This window comes from Rhinolophus ferrumequinum, chromosome 16 (genome assembly GCF_004115265.2).
Source record: "Rhinolophus ferrumequinum isolate MPI-CBG mRhiFer1 chromosome 16, mRhiFer1_v1.p, whole genome shotgun sequence".
Lineage (NCBI taxonomy): Eukaryota > Metazoa > Chordata > Mammalia > Chiroptera > Rhinolophidae > Rhinolophus > Rhinolophus ferrumequinum.
In genome coordinates, this window is record NC_046299.1 from 9,365,625 (window position 1) to 9,380,352 (window position 14,728).

Here is a 14,728-nt window from a genome sequence, read left to right on the forward strand (position 1 = left end):
ACACACCTTACTTAACTTCCAAATGAAGACATAGCAAACACATGTTTCCGCCTCACTTTTGGCAACTATACCTTGAATAATTGAAAACACACTCCCCAAAAGAGGATACAGAGACCCTTTGTCCATCTTTGGGTTATTGTCATTCCTCTCCTAGCTGAGTGACACTCCCCTTTTGATATCCTTTAACTTAAATACTGAGACATTAAGTTAACTACTAGTCACACATCTTACGTAAAATGGTGGTGGAATAGGAGGAGTAGAAAACAACTAATGCACACAAATATAGGCATTCAAAATAAGAAAGAAATTCTCCTAACTAGTACAGCTTCTGTAATTTCCTTCTGCACTGATCATGTGGTAATAGCTGGGATAACGTCCTTCTTTCACTATGTGCCTTGTACTCCATGTGCCTTTTACTTTCAGCAAGCACTTCAGTCATGATTCCTTGCCTGGTGAGGTGACCCAAACCTCTGATTCTAAAAGGTCTGAGCTATGAGAAGTCCTAGCTGAATTCTATTGTATTTGTACTTTTATTTTAGCCAAAGAGCCTTAATTTCCGTGGAAAAACAATGACCAGGGGAATCATGAGGTCTGGGTCCTGTTTTCCTGGATCTCCCACCACCTCACTGGGCAATCTAGTTCCATTCTTCTCTAGGTCTCCGTTTTATTATCTGTAAAATTGGGTAGATGGGGGAGGTCCTGAGGACAACAGATTTTCTTTCTCGGTCTAACCACCTGGCATCGCGTAACGCTAGACTTTTTCTCACAAGGAGGAGCAGTCCTAGCCCCCACTCACGAAGGCACACCCCTGGTGCTGAGCTGTGTTGCTGCTGAGGATGCCGCCACTGCTGTGTTCCAGCTGATTTTTATTGTTTTGTTTGTTTGTTTGTTTTGTTTTGTTTTTAAGTCTCAGGGATGGATGCACTTGGATCCACCATTAGTCTACCATTTTCCCTTAAATCCACCAGATGGTTCAAATCACAAATCCATGTGATCTCCAGGTCTGAGCCAAGAAAAGTTGAACTGATAAAACAGAGCTGAGAATGTTCCCTGATCCCAGCCATGGAAACAAAGAATTATCCTCAATGGGAGTCAGTGGCCCCAAACCATAAGCAATAGGACCTTTCAGACATTAGGGAGACCGATTCCCAGGAAGGCACTACTGGTGAAGTATTCTGAAGACCGGAGCAAACTTTGCATACTGAATAAAATGAAAAGGCATGTGATTCTTGACAACCATTTTTAGGACTGTGTAAAAGCAATTCAGTTAAATATAATCTGGGTAGAAAAATCAAATAAACTTGAACTGTACATTACCAAAAAAAAAAGTGTGAGTGTGTGTGTGTGTGTGTGTGTGTGTGTGTGTGTGTGTGTTCTGCAGAGAGATTTTAACATAGGAAAGCATCCAAGCTCTGTGGCTCCCATGTTGGGAATACCCACCATTGATTGAGGCGAAGAAATCCCAGTCACCAGACCAAGCATGTCACATGCATTCTGTCACCTAATCCTCACATTAAACTCATGAAGGATGCTATTTCTGTCCCATTGTACAGATGAGGAAACAGCCTTAGAGAGCAGAAATGTTAGTCCAAGTTCACACCGCTAAGGGAAGACTTAGGATTTGGATCCAGGTCTAACTCCAGACACATCTGTCCTTCTGTCTATTTACACTAGCCCGTTTCAAACAGAACTGGATTCCGCCTATGGAGGGCCAAACATATCTGGATGAAAAGTTTACACCTGACTGTGTGCACCATTAGACGTTGGACCTGCTCAGGTCGAAGGGATGTGTTGAGATCTGTGCCACATACTGAGCATGAATGAAGGGGTGCACTCGATAATATGTACCGAATCAATGCCACATGCCCGGCTTCATGCTAAGAACTGGAAGCACAGAAATGCAAACAACATAAACTAATGAGGCCACGGCTGCCCTAGAGAAACGTGTGAAAATCACAGGGCAATCCAGATGACAGAGTGCTAAATTGTGCCTGGCTGAACTGCTGGGTCTTCTCAGAGAAAGCACTCTTTGAATGCAATGAGCCTCAAAGCGCTGTAGGAGCTCACTATTGAAGGGAAACCGAGGGGAAATGTATTGAAGCTAAGACCTTAGGAAAGAAAGGTCAGTCTGAGAGTGCCAGAGTTGGCTTCGTCTGCTTCCTAAATGTCCCTACCGCCACTGTCCCTTGGCCTATGTCAGGACTGCTCTGGTTCTCTACCAAGCAAGACTGAGGCCCACCCGACCAGCTCCTCTGCCCTGGGATCTGAATTAGCCATACGGAGGTGAGGCAGCCCCTGCAGGCTTGCCGGGGCGTGAAATGAATCAAGAGTGGGTAACAGCTCTGCTTTCATCCTGCTGTGAATCCAAACAGCCCCAGTACATATGAGTCGTCAGAATTTCCTCTTTGAGAGCCAAGGAGAAAGGGGTCAGCGAGCATTTAACATTCTGATGGGAATTATATCACAGCCATTCAATATGTGGAGCCCAAAAGAGGCTCCCTGCTCCCAATCTTGCTGCTTACATGAAAAAACAAACTTGGAAGTGAACCAGTAGGAACTTGAGGACATCATTACTTGAACTAAAGAATCCTGCTCGGTGGCGAGGAGAAGGAAATCCCTTCATACTTGAACATTTTCTAATTGCTTATTTATTGTGTTCCCAGGTAGAGTGTAAGGATAGACATGCCATTACCTCAAATGGCTGCTTTTAAAAGATTTTTTTTTCCCCTCAACACCACGATTCCTTTAGCACCATGTTCCCAGAATTCCCAGGTAGGCCAAGGTGTCCCACAGAAGAACCTTGGGTTAGACCTGCAGGAGGTCTGGCCGGTACAAACAAAGGAGGGCAGAGGTGGAGCAGCTGGGGGCTGGCCCTGGAGAAAGCTGACTTGGCTGGTGTGGTACAGAGAAGCCAGCTTGTTTACAGCTCGTTCCATGACTGCCTGCCCGAAGCAGAAAGTGCCCTCAGGATCTATTTTTGAAGGTTTATTACAGATGTCTGGTTCTCAATTCCAACAGTTTAATGAAAATCTACATAAAATGCTAGGATCTATCTTAAAAAAAAAAAAAAAATGAAAAAAGAAGCCTGCTTGGTTCTACTGTTATTTATCCAAAGTCTTGTAGAGGTGCCTTTGAAACCTTGGAATTATGCTTAAAGATAACAAACTATGACTATTACAAGAACATATAGAAAGACAGCTAAACTTGGGCTTCCGATTGAAGAACTGTGTCGTAATTTATAGTATGCCTCATTAATTTACTGCAGTAGCTTATCAAGCTGATGTTGTCTTCTATATACCTTTCCCTTCGCTTTTTTCTGTGTTCATTCCTTATCACGTCCCCCAAACATTTGCAATTTTTCCAAACATTTTTCATTGAGTCACTCGAAGCTATTTTTCAAGTTTTACCTCTTCCTTCAAACTCTTCGCGTTTACATGAGAAAGAATAGTGTTTAGTCGCAGCCAACATAACTGCAAAGCTTGAAACCTCAACACTCAACAAATTCATAATTTTGATTTTTTGTTTGCCTCATCTCCCAGATTACCCAGCATATCCTTAACTTTATTTTTCATAATTGTTCCAGAAATATTGTTACCCAAATTTCGAAAAGTAAATCAGACCTTAAATTACAGCTGGGGATTTTTCTACTTAGGGAGAACACTTGGTGAAATAGTTCACACAGCAAACAGAATGTTGATCAATATTTACATCCTCACAAATCCATTTATAAATCATATTTTAAGTGTATTAAAAAATCAGAATCCTACCCTCTCTAAGTGCTTAAAATTTTGCGTGTGCGTATCCTGCATACACACTGATAATTATCATTAATATAAACCTTAAAAAGATCTTCATTCCATCAAAATCATTCTCTTTTACAGACATGACATAACAATACCAGCTTCCAAATTTTTATAAGAAATGGAAAGTATAGGCAGGAAATCTCAAACTCAAAGATTCCTTATTCACCGAAATCAATGGGTGATAGACCGATGTTTTAAGGCAAGTTTGAAAACTAAGCCAATTAAAATTTCACCTACCTTAGAGGCAATTTTGTAAGGTATGTAGTTACATTCGCAAATGAAGTTCCATTTCTTCCCCAAAGTACACTCGCCGAAAAAGTCTGGAGAAAAAAGGCAACACACACAGATGAACTTAAGTGAACTTAGATTAATGGGAAAGCTCTGAGTTTTGGTGAAGATGCAGTATATATGCAATTATTACTTAAGAAGAAAATGTAAGAGGCAATACGTAGGAACGATTCATGTATAGTACCACAGAGAAAGAAAACTGGCCTAGCAAAGTTAAGAGTTATATGAATTCTATTTCTTTTGTTTTTTAGCTCACTTCCAGTTTTCCTTTCCCAGAGGGTGGGGAAGGAGACCCCATGTTTTATGTTTCCGCCTAGAGTCCCTCAGAAGTAGCCATCTAGACCAACCACGTGTGGTATTAAAACGTCTGGCGTCACTGACTTAATTACCTTGCCCTTCTTCTCACAGTTCCTCTTTGCTCAGCTGTCTGAAAACATTCGGCCTAAAACAGCATCACCGAAAGTGTGGTCCTCGGACCCGCAGCTCTGACATCACCTGGGAGCTTGTAGAAATGTAAATTCTCAAATACTGAAATCAGTACCTTAAAGAGAAATCTGGGATCTTGAGATTACAATGCTATGCAAAATAAGTCAGACAGAAAAAGTAGAGAACCATGTGATTTCACTGCTATGTGGTATATAAAACTGAAAACAACAAAAGAACAAGACAAACAAATGAAGGAACAAAAACTCATAGACAATAGTTTAGGGGTTACCAGAGGGTAAGTGGGGAGGAGGGCTCTAGAAGCGGGTAAACGGGGTCTAATATACGGTGATGGAAAGAGAACTGACTCTGGGTGGTGAACACACGATGCGAGATATAGATGATGTTTACAGAATTGTACACCTGAAATCTATGTAACTTTACTAACAATTGTCACCCCAATAAACTTTAATTAAAAAAAAAGAGATATCTGCACTCCCATGTCAACGCAGCATTAGTCACAATCCAAGATAATGGAAACAAACGAAGTGTAAATGGGCAGATCAATGGATAAAGACATTGTGGTATATATATACAACGGAGTATTACTCAGCCTTAAAAAAGGAGATCCTTCCATTTGCAACAGCATGGAGGAGCCTGGAGGGCATTATGCTAAGCAAAATAAGTAGAGAGTAGAACAGTGGTTGCCAGGGACAGGGAGGCAGGGGGAATGGGGAGATGCTGGTCAAAGGGTACAAAGAGGAAGTTACGTTGGAAGAATCAGTCTACAGCTCTAACGTTCAGTGTGATGACTATAGCTAATAATACTATATTGAATGCAAAAAATTTGCCGAGTGGATTTCAGATGTTCTCCACCACGAAAAAAAAAAAAAGAATGAAAAAGAAAAAGAAAAAATGGTTACCTGTGAGGAGATGACTATCTTACTTAGCTTGACTGTGGTAATCATTTCACTATGTATATGTACATCAAATCATGTTGTATATCTTAAATATATACAATTTTATTTAAAAAAATAAATAAGTGCAAATTCTCACCTCCACCCGCTAAATCAGCCAGGGGCCCATGACACTGTGTTTTAACAAGCTCTCCACGTAGTTCTTACGCACATTAAAGTTTCAGAATCACTGACTTAGAGAAACCATCAAAGAGAGAGTTCCAGCAGTGGAGATGAGGTGAGCCAAGTGCCCTCCTTTTCAACCAAGAAATTCTAGTCCAAAGCACTTTTACTCATAAATATAAGCCACTTATTGACATATAAAATGCAAAATGAAAACACTGGGGAAAAGTCTTATCGAATAATTTCCCTGAAGTCTGGATGAGAGGATTCAAAATTAATGACTGTAGGTTATGGAAATAAACATGTCTCACTTCGTTCTCTGAGTCTCCAGAAAGAGGCTAATTGGGGCCCATAAATTAGAAGAAATTACTTAACAAGTTGAATAATGTGCTGAGAAAGGGGGGCCCAAAACGGACACATTCTGCTGACTTCCAAAAAGAGGATTTAATTAAAAGTCAGTTGCTTGTTTACCCCACTGTAAACAAGCTGGATCCATCGTTTCTGCAGGGTGTCTCGTCAATGTGCGAGAAAAAGAAAATTAGGCTAGTCAGCAGCATTTCGGAGAGACTCAGTATTTGCCAAAAGACTATTTGTCACCTTCAAGAATGAAGAGTATGGAAGAGAAAACAAACATCAATTTCAGCCAAGAATAGATTTTCCTGTAAGTGGGAAAGGGACACCCAGCCCCTAGTTGTCCAGAGTTAAGTCAATTATTCTCCTTAAACTGCTGCCAGGCTGTACTTCGTGACCCCACCGTTTGCTGTGTCTTTCCGACAATTTGCATCCACCACCGTGTGGGTCTGTGGAACCGACAGGTCTGCTCCCGTTTGCCTGGCGGAGTGGCGGCCAGTACAGCAACGGCCTCATGACTCAGCAGGGGGCTGTCGGCATGGCAGGCAGGTTACCCAGATGGTCTGCACAGGCCAGGTAGTTCCCTACACGTCCACTCCTTCCACCTCCCAGATACAGAGACCCACACCTTCAGCAGGTCCTTCACTCCCACCTTCCCCAGAAAGGTCCAGAACCTCCATCCCTCCAATCTCAGGCCCTCTTTAAGTTTGCCCTGCTTCCCCAGGCTTCAGCTACTCCTGCTCCGACTCAGAGCGAGTTCTGCTGCCAGGTAGAGAAGCTGACCTACATGTGAGAAGCAAAGAATCTGGGAGGCCAGTGCGGTTAGCCTGAGCAGCACGGAGGATCCAGAAACACAATGCTAAAAGACAGGCCTGGGTTGGTGTGGTAGGGAAAATAAATAATGCCTCAGAACCTTACTTGGCAAAGGGGATTAAGGTTGCAAAGCAGCTGACCTGGAGATTATCTGGATGGGATCAGTCTAATTACATGAGTCCTAAAAAACAGAAGAGGCAGAAGAGGGTCTGAGAGATGCAACATGGACAGGATTTGACCTACTGTTGCTGGCTTTGAAGTTGGAAAAGGGAAATGCAGGCGGTTTCTTGAGGTCAAAGGCAAGGAAATGGATTGTCCTCTAGGGCCTGGGAAAGAAGGCAGCCCTGCTGACTCCTTGATCTTAGGCTGACCCCTTGATCTTAGCCCAGGGAGATCCGCCTGGGACTCAGGACCTATAGAACTGTGAGATAGTAACTGTGTGTTGTTTTAAGCCACTCAGCTTGTGGTTATTTGTTACAGCAGTCACAGGAAACTCATACATCAGCAAGAAACTCATACATACATCATTGCAGAGGAGGCTCTGTGGGCTTTGCAGGACCCGCTCTGGCCAGGGTCTCAGGGTTAGATGGGCCAGCTGCTGCCTGGCTGGATGGGAGAAGCAGGGAGGAAGCAATGAGGAAAAAAAGACACTTTTTTTAAACCATAATTTATTCCCTGAAGTTTCACAAACATCGAATTGGTGGAAATTCAAGTAAATAAGGTCAGCGACCTTATTATTGATTGTAGGAAACAGATTGGATTCAGCAGCTTTTAGAAAATGAAGCTATGTACTTTTGACTATTTAGAACAATCTTGACAAAGCAATCTTATCTTCAGATAATGTCTTAAAACAACATTATGGGACTAGTGAAATTGTTTTTAAGTGTAAAAAGGATAATGGAACCTAGCATTTAATATTTTACAAACTCCTTACTTTGTTAAAAACATTTTGACTTCAATAGCTAATTATATGCTGTGACAGCATCTAAAATATATAGCATTCAAATGGTGTTTTTTTCCGATTTGTGTAAATGCACTCTTGGGCACCTTCCTGTGTGATAGAAGCAAGGAATAGAGATCTTCAAAAACGGGGCAGATATAGTACTAAATATATAAATAATATAGGTGGGTGAGTTTCAGTGGGCTTTAGTGGAAGAAACTCAAGGGTTCTCTCTCCACACACTTTACCCCCACTGGACAAGAGACTTTGTTAGGCCAAGTCTCTGGCCTCCAGGGCAAGGCCGATGCCACATTTAGCAGTGAGTGCTGCAGGTTGTGGTCTCCTCTCTCGCTCTTCTGAGCGTGGGTGTGCTCTGTCCACATAACAGCCAGGCCATTTCAGCCCTGGGCATAGGGACCAAACAGGGCTCTCTCTTGCTGTTTCATTCTCTCTGGGTGCAAGTCCCCCTGGAGCTGGTGGCAGTGTCGAGTGGCTTTCCTCTGAAGCCATTTACAGGTTCTGAACATAGTCAAATTCATCTTACCAGGGAGATCTGATTTGGGTCTGAGGTCCAAAGGCCAGTTAACTCTCAAATGTTAGGGTTTTCTAGAGAAACGGAACCAATAGGATATATAGAGATGTATACAAGAGATTTATAATAGGAATTGACTCATGCAGTTAAGAGGCCCAGAAGTCCCACAATCTGTCATCTGCCAGCTGGAGACCCAGGAAAGCTGGGGGTGTCACTCAGTCTGAAGGCCTGAGAACCAGGGGTGCCCAGGTCTGAGGCCAGGAGAAGACGGTTATCTCAGCTCAAGCAAAGAGAGTGAGTTTAACCTTTCCTGCACACTTGTGTTCTATGTGGGTCCTCAGTAGATTGGATGATGCCCACCCACATTGGAGAGGGTCATCCACTTTACTCAGTTTACCAATCCAAATACTAATCTCTTCTGGAAACACCCTCACAGACACAACCAGAAATGTTTTACAGCTACCTGGTGTCCCTTAGCCCTGTCAAGCTGACACATAAAATTAACCATCACACAGGATATTCTCTGCCACTGTGCTCTAATGGCTTCTGGAAATCACATGTCAGGGACACTTAGGGGCTAAGGCCCGAATCAAGGGAGTCCTGCGGTCACAACCAACTTCCCGAAGCTGAGTAATCTACCCCCCAAACTGTAATATCTGAAAAAGAGGGAAGCAGATAGGGGGAAGGCGTGGGGAGAGAAAAAGGAGAGAAACGGGAAGAAAATAAAAGTGGGGAAGAGAGGGAGGAAACATAGAATCACTTCTGATTAGTGGCCAATTAGCCTCCTAGCCACGGGGAGTCTTGAGCAGTCGAGGGGCCTCAGGACTGGCCGGGGAGACCCCGTGTGGCCCTCCAAATGTCAGAGCCAGGGTTCCTACTCACAGACGCCAGTATGCTTGGGGACTCCCTGCCGGCACAATTTCCTTTTTAACTATTTCCACGCAGGCTTGGGAAACACACATTTGTGAGTCCCGTTCCGCAGACTCATTTGCAGTCACAGAGTTCCACACAGCAGGCTATGCGCAGGTGATGCCTAGAGAATATAATGTGCATTTTCCCTAAGCTAACGAGCACTGAGAAGCAAGCTTTCCTTTTCTCTTTCTTGGAGATACCAGAGATCTCAGCTGGAGTGAGTTCATGGGCTATCAGCCCAGTTGGTCATTTGGAGTATTAATTTGTTGGAGAATTGCTGTTTCCAAAAGGAGAACCTGAATTTTAGAAGGTAACGGTAAGCACAACTTATGTATTATGAGGTTTTACAATATAAGTTCAAGATGTGTCACAGCTATCAGATGACACCTGATCAACGGCCAGTTAATTTTTCAAAACTTCTAGAAGGGAGATGGTGTGGAATGAGGAGGGGGCTTCATAACTTATCAGACTCGGAGTTTAACAGCTCAGGTCTGTGTGCGTTGTGTTTCCTACTGAGGGTTGTGTGTTAAGCACTGTTCCTTCTCTTGTCTAAAATTCTTACCTCCTGCCAGGAAGTTCACCTAAATGTCTAACCACAACCTTTCTAAATGGGCCTTTTGCCCCAGAGAAGATAAAGCCAAGGGAATTTGGTCAGTAAAACAGAAACGATCCATGCCTCACCGAGCCCCAGGCAGACTTCTGCTGCATTTTAATAGACACGGGCATTTATTATCATTGATTACTTGTCTTTTAATTTGACATTTAATATAGCTGCTTGTCTCTGAGGCATTCAAGACATACATCCGTTTCCTTTTCACTCTAAGTTAACATTATGGCTTTCTTCCGAGATCATCATTCTTAATCTCCTTTAAACACTTCCTCAAAGCGAACAGCGTCTTTAGCCTTTCTGCCTAAAGTATTTCCGATAACGATTGCAGGTTGTCATATATTTGAACTTCGATCCTCAAGGATATCAGTCTTAGTGAGCTCAGTCCTTGGGGCCAGGAGCCTCAGCTTTTTATACATTCTGCAAAGCGTCTTGTGAACGTACAGCCTTCAATAAATTACACACCGCAGCAGTGATCACTTCCCACCTCCACCCATGGGGCTGTGGTCATCTATATTTTATGGACAGTTCTCTTAACTAGGTCCATTAATTCTGCAGCAAGGATTCTAAGTGCAGATCAGCTCCTGTATCACATGATTTGCTAACTGGTCTTTTTCACAAAGGCACCAATGGGACCCAAATCATAACGTCCTTAAGAAAGATTGAGCTTTGTTGTTTCCATGCATGACTTGCAAAGTGCTTTGTGCCTCACCCTCAGTACCGAGGGGATCTTTACCTGGGCTGGTCCAATTTCAGGGCTACGACAGCTGCAGAGTCTGGGAGGCAGAAGTCACCTAGATGATTGTAAAGGGTTCCTGAATGCAGGCTTCCTGGAGGACACCCTCCTGTGGACAGCATGGAACACCCTTGTCTCGACCAGGGTGCAGCCTGGGCAGACATCTGGGCAGCTGGGCAGTGGTGGAGACAGAAGGTGGAGATCACAGGGGTCCCAGCACAGGGCCCTGGGGCTGGACATCAGTTCTCAGATCTGGATGAGTTGGCCCCAGGTTTAGAGCCCGGCCTCTTAGTCCTGGTTCACTTCTCCAGATCCTGAGCTTTCAACCACAGTCCACTCACCTGCCCTTCACCTGATTTCAGGATCCGAGTGAGCCAGTCCCTCCTCAGCAGCCAGGTGGCCTCTGCCCTTTCCTGAGCCTCTGTGTGCCATCCGTGCGGGAGGAAAACAGCACCAACCTCCTAGGGCAGTTATGACAACACACAAACAGACGGCACCCAGCCCTTGGCACAGAAGCACTCAGCACATGGATGTTCTCAGTATTTTATTATCGCTATTCTTGTTGCTTCTGAGCCAGACTCTGGCTCCTTTTGCTGTCAGTCTTTAAAGGTCCACGTGGATTGTCAAGAGTTAATTCCAAAGCTGCATATTCCTGTGAAAGACAAAGAGCTGGGTCCAGGCTGAGAACTCAAATAATTCCGGGAAACAAAATGGGGCTTCTTCTGCAACGCCCCCTTCGGCGGAGTCCGCAACAACTCGTCACCTGGAAGTTCTTTGTGACAACATCTGGAGCTAAGTTTTATAGTCCTCTAGAGACCACTTTTTCTGTAATAACCAAGTCGTAATAGCCTGAGCTCCTTCCCACAATGCCACCAACAGCCCCTCCCCTAGTGTTGCCAAGAATGCTCTGGAAGTGTGTCCCAAAGCTCCTCTGTCCCCAGCTTCTCACCCGTCACACTGGCTGCCTCTTACCCGCTTCGCCAGCCTAGCCCAGCTCTTGGCAACCCGCCCAGTCCCTCAACGTGAACACGGCCTCAGAAACCACACGCGCACATCTGTCACCAAAGTTTAAGGAGCACATTATAGAATTCAATGCAGGGGCAAACAATCACATAACAGCCATGGGACCAAATATTTCATGGGGCCTCTTCGTTGGCCCCATTTCCCTAAGCCCCCAGATAGCTGGCAGGGTGATGGGAACCACTCCTGATCCCCATACAGAGCCCCAAGGTCACGTCGCTTTACCATGTGATAAAATCTCTGCAGCCACCCGTACCCTCCATGGAGTCGCCATTCTTAGGCAAAGGATGCTTCGTCGTCCATTCCAGACTTGGCCTGAAGTTTCATGCCTTGCACAGTCAGAGGCATCACATAGTAATTTCACCCAGAGTAGGGAGCCCTGAGACCTAAGACAAATCAAACTTCCATCTCTGGCAACACGAGGAATGTGAAAGCTTTGAATACCTTTTCTTGAAAGGTGACAAGAATCCTGAGTCCAATATGTAAGAAGGGTGCATCCAGTAGCATGGGATAGCTCCTTGACTTCCATCTCATGAAGGGGCTCCCCAGAGGGGCCCCTAAAATGGGGGGCATCTCCCCCTAAGATCGCTTTGTTTCCTTGATAAAGAAACTTCTGAGGTTTTCAAAAGAGCATTTCCCCTTGTCCCGGCTGCACACGGGTCCCACCTTCTTATTATCTGTTCTAACGTTCTGCTTCCTGCTCTGCCAGGATTTTGACACATTTTATAACCCATGAGTCCTGCATGCTTTTCCAAAACTCACAAACCAAGATTTTGTAGAACTTCACCTTCTCTAGATTGTGTCTAAAAATAGGCGTTTGATAGTGGGTTATTTTTAACCATATACCCCTCCCCAGGAATTCAATTGTCCCTCCAGGCGTCTGCACCTATTCCACCCCTGAGACTGCAAAGCACTTATACTAGATGTATACTTATATTAGCTCCTCAGAGGTAGGGACCCTCCCCCACTCCCATGGGACCCACATTTGGTCAGTCCCCAAGGGTGGTGGGCTCCACTTCTAAGTATTTGCTCATGTCATTAATCTTTGCATTTCTTTCTACTCCCACTGTCCCGACCTTAGCTGAGTCTACCCTCTTAGCTCAGGCACTCACTGCAGTAGCTACCCCGATGGTCTCCCAGCCTCTATTCTTGCCTTTTCCCCTCTGTGGTCCACACTCTAGGCAAAGAAAGATTTCTAAAATGCAAATCTGATCCTGTTGCTCCTCAGCTTAAATGCTGCAATGGTTTCCCACTTCTCCGAGGCCACTGTCCAAAATGGCTCTCCAGACCCTGGATGTCCCGGCTGCTGCCTGCACCTCCTGCACCGTTTCTCACCCTGTCCACCCCTTCCACTCTCTGCTCAGCCATGCTGGGCCCGTGTGAGTTCCTCAGGTTTGCCATTCTCTCTCATCTCCCATGCTCTAGACATGCTAGTCCCAATGTCTGACCCAAGACAACTCCTTAATACCCATCTGCTAAAGAAATAAATTAATCAGTAATTACTGGGCTGCTCACTGCCCATCAAATAGCTTGCCAGACACCTAAGTACCTTCTCAGCAAACGTCTGAAGGAGAGAAGAGAGGAACAGAGGTAAGGGACTAGGACACACGTAGCATTCTGGCTGAGAGGCCACAGACAGAGACCAAGAACCCCCTCAGTAGATCTGTGAAGGGGGTGAGCATATCAGGACAGGGCAAAGCCCGGGAGAAAACAGCTGGCACAGACTGAGGATCCTGAGACCTTGGCCAGTCCCAGTGGGTTGGGTTCTGGTGACAGGTCTCAGCCTTCCTAAGTCCCAGATGGTCTAGGGCGGCCAAGAGGACTCCAGCTCCCTCGGGTCAGTTGTTGGACCCCATCCAGCCACACTGTCCATCCAGCAGAAGGGCTCTCCCAGGGGAGGGGAGGGCTGGAACTGGTACTGGGTGAGATCCCTGGCTGCATTTATGAGCTTGATTTTCACGCCTAGAGTTACATCTAGGTCTCCTCAGCTGGCCCTCTGACCAAGGGCTCATGGTCACTCTGGCCATTCTGACCTCAGAACATGACATGAAAACATCTAGGCTGAGAAAGCAAAATTCAGATGGATCTCTCAAGCCCAATACTTCATACCAACCATGAGGCCATTATATGGTCATCTATTACACCACAAATCAGCATGACAACTCCGTGAGCAGCTATACATTTTGTCTTCCTCCTGGAACATGTGTTTTTCTCCTGCTTACCGTGTGTCCCCGAAAATAAGACCTAGCCGGACCATCAGCTCTAATGCGTCTTTTGGAGCAAAAATTAATATAAGACCCGGTCTTATTTTACTATCATATAAGACCGGGTCTTTAACATAATATTGTATCATATCATATTGAATCATATCATATCATATCATACCCGGTCTTATATTAATTTTTCTCCAAAAGACACAGAGCTGATGGTCCGGCTAGGTCTTATTTTTGGAGAAACATGGGCGTAGTGATAAACTTGGTATCTGCACACCAGCAGAGCTTTTAGAGGTTCACTCTGCATGAATTTATACTTCACGTGGAGCTCGCAGCCTATCAGGGGAGACAAAAATATAAACGATATATATTATGCAGTGTGACAGCACAGGGCCTGGCTCATAGCAACTGCTCAATAAATAATTGCCACAAATGAATGAAGGGCAGTCGAGGTAGAATACGAGAGCCAGAGGGGCACTGATAAAAGGGTTGGTTCATACTGGAAAGGAAAGTTAAGCCATAGAAGACAGGTAGGATGCGATGGTTGCTACTATTTTGGGAAATTTGGTAGAGGAGGTTCTAATTATTAAAGTGCTTATTGAAAACAACTTGGACATTGCACAAAGGATCAGGAAGAAAACTCACCATTCATTTAGGTAGACAAATTGGATTTAAGTAGATGGGAGGAAGTGGCTGAGCAGGGAGGGAAATGAAACCAGTCAGGAAATTGGCCTGCTGGGCCAGGGTAGCGGATGAAGAGAGAGCATGGCAGTTGTTCTTGGGAAGAATCAGAATTTCACTTGGCCGTAAAATGGCACCTCCAGTCAAAGACACATTGTTGAGACTTGAGAAATATCCAGGACTTCACACTGGTTCTTCAGAGAGAAAGACAGGGAAATGATTGATGCTGCCTTAATTATCGTGTTTCCCTGAAAATCAGACTGGGCCTTATATTAATTTTTACTCCATTAGGACTTATTTACACAAGACGTCTTATTTTTTCATGTACAG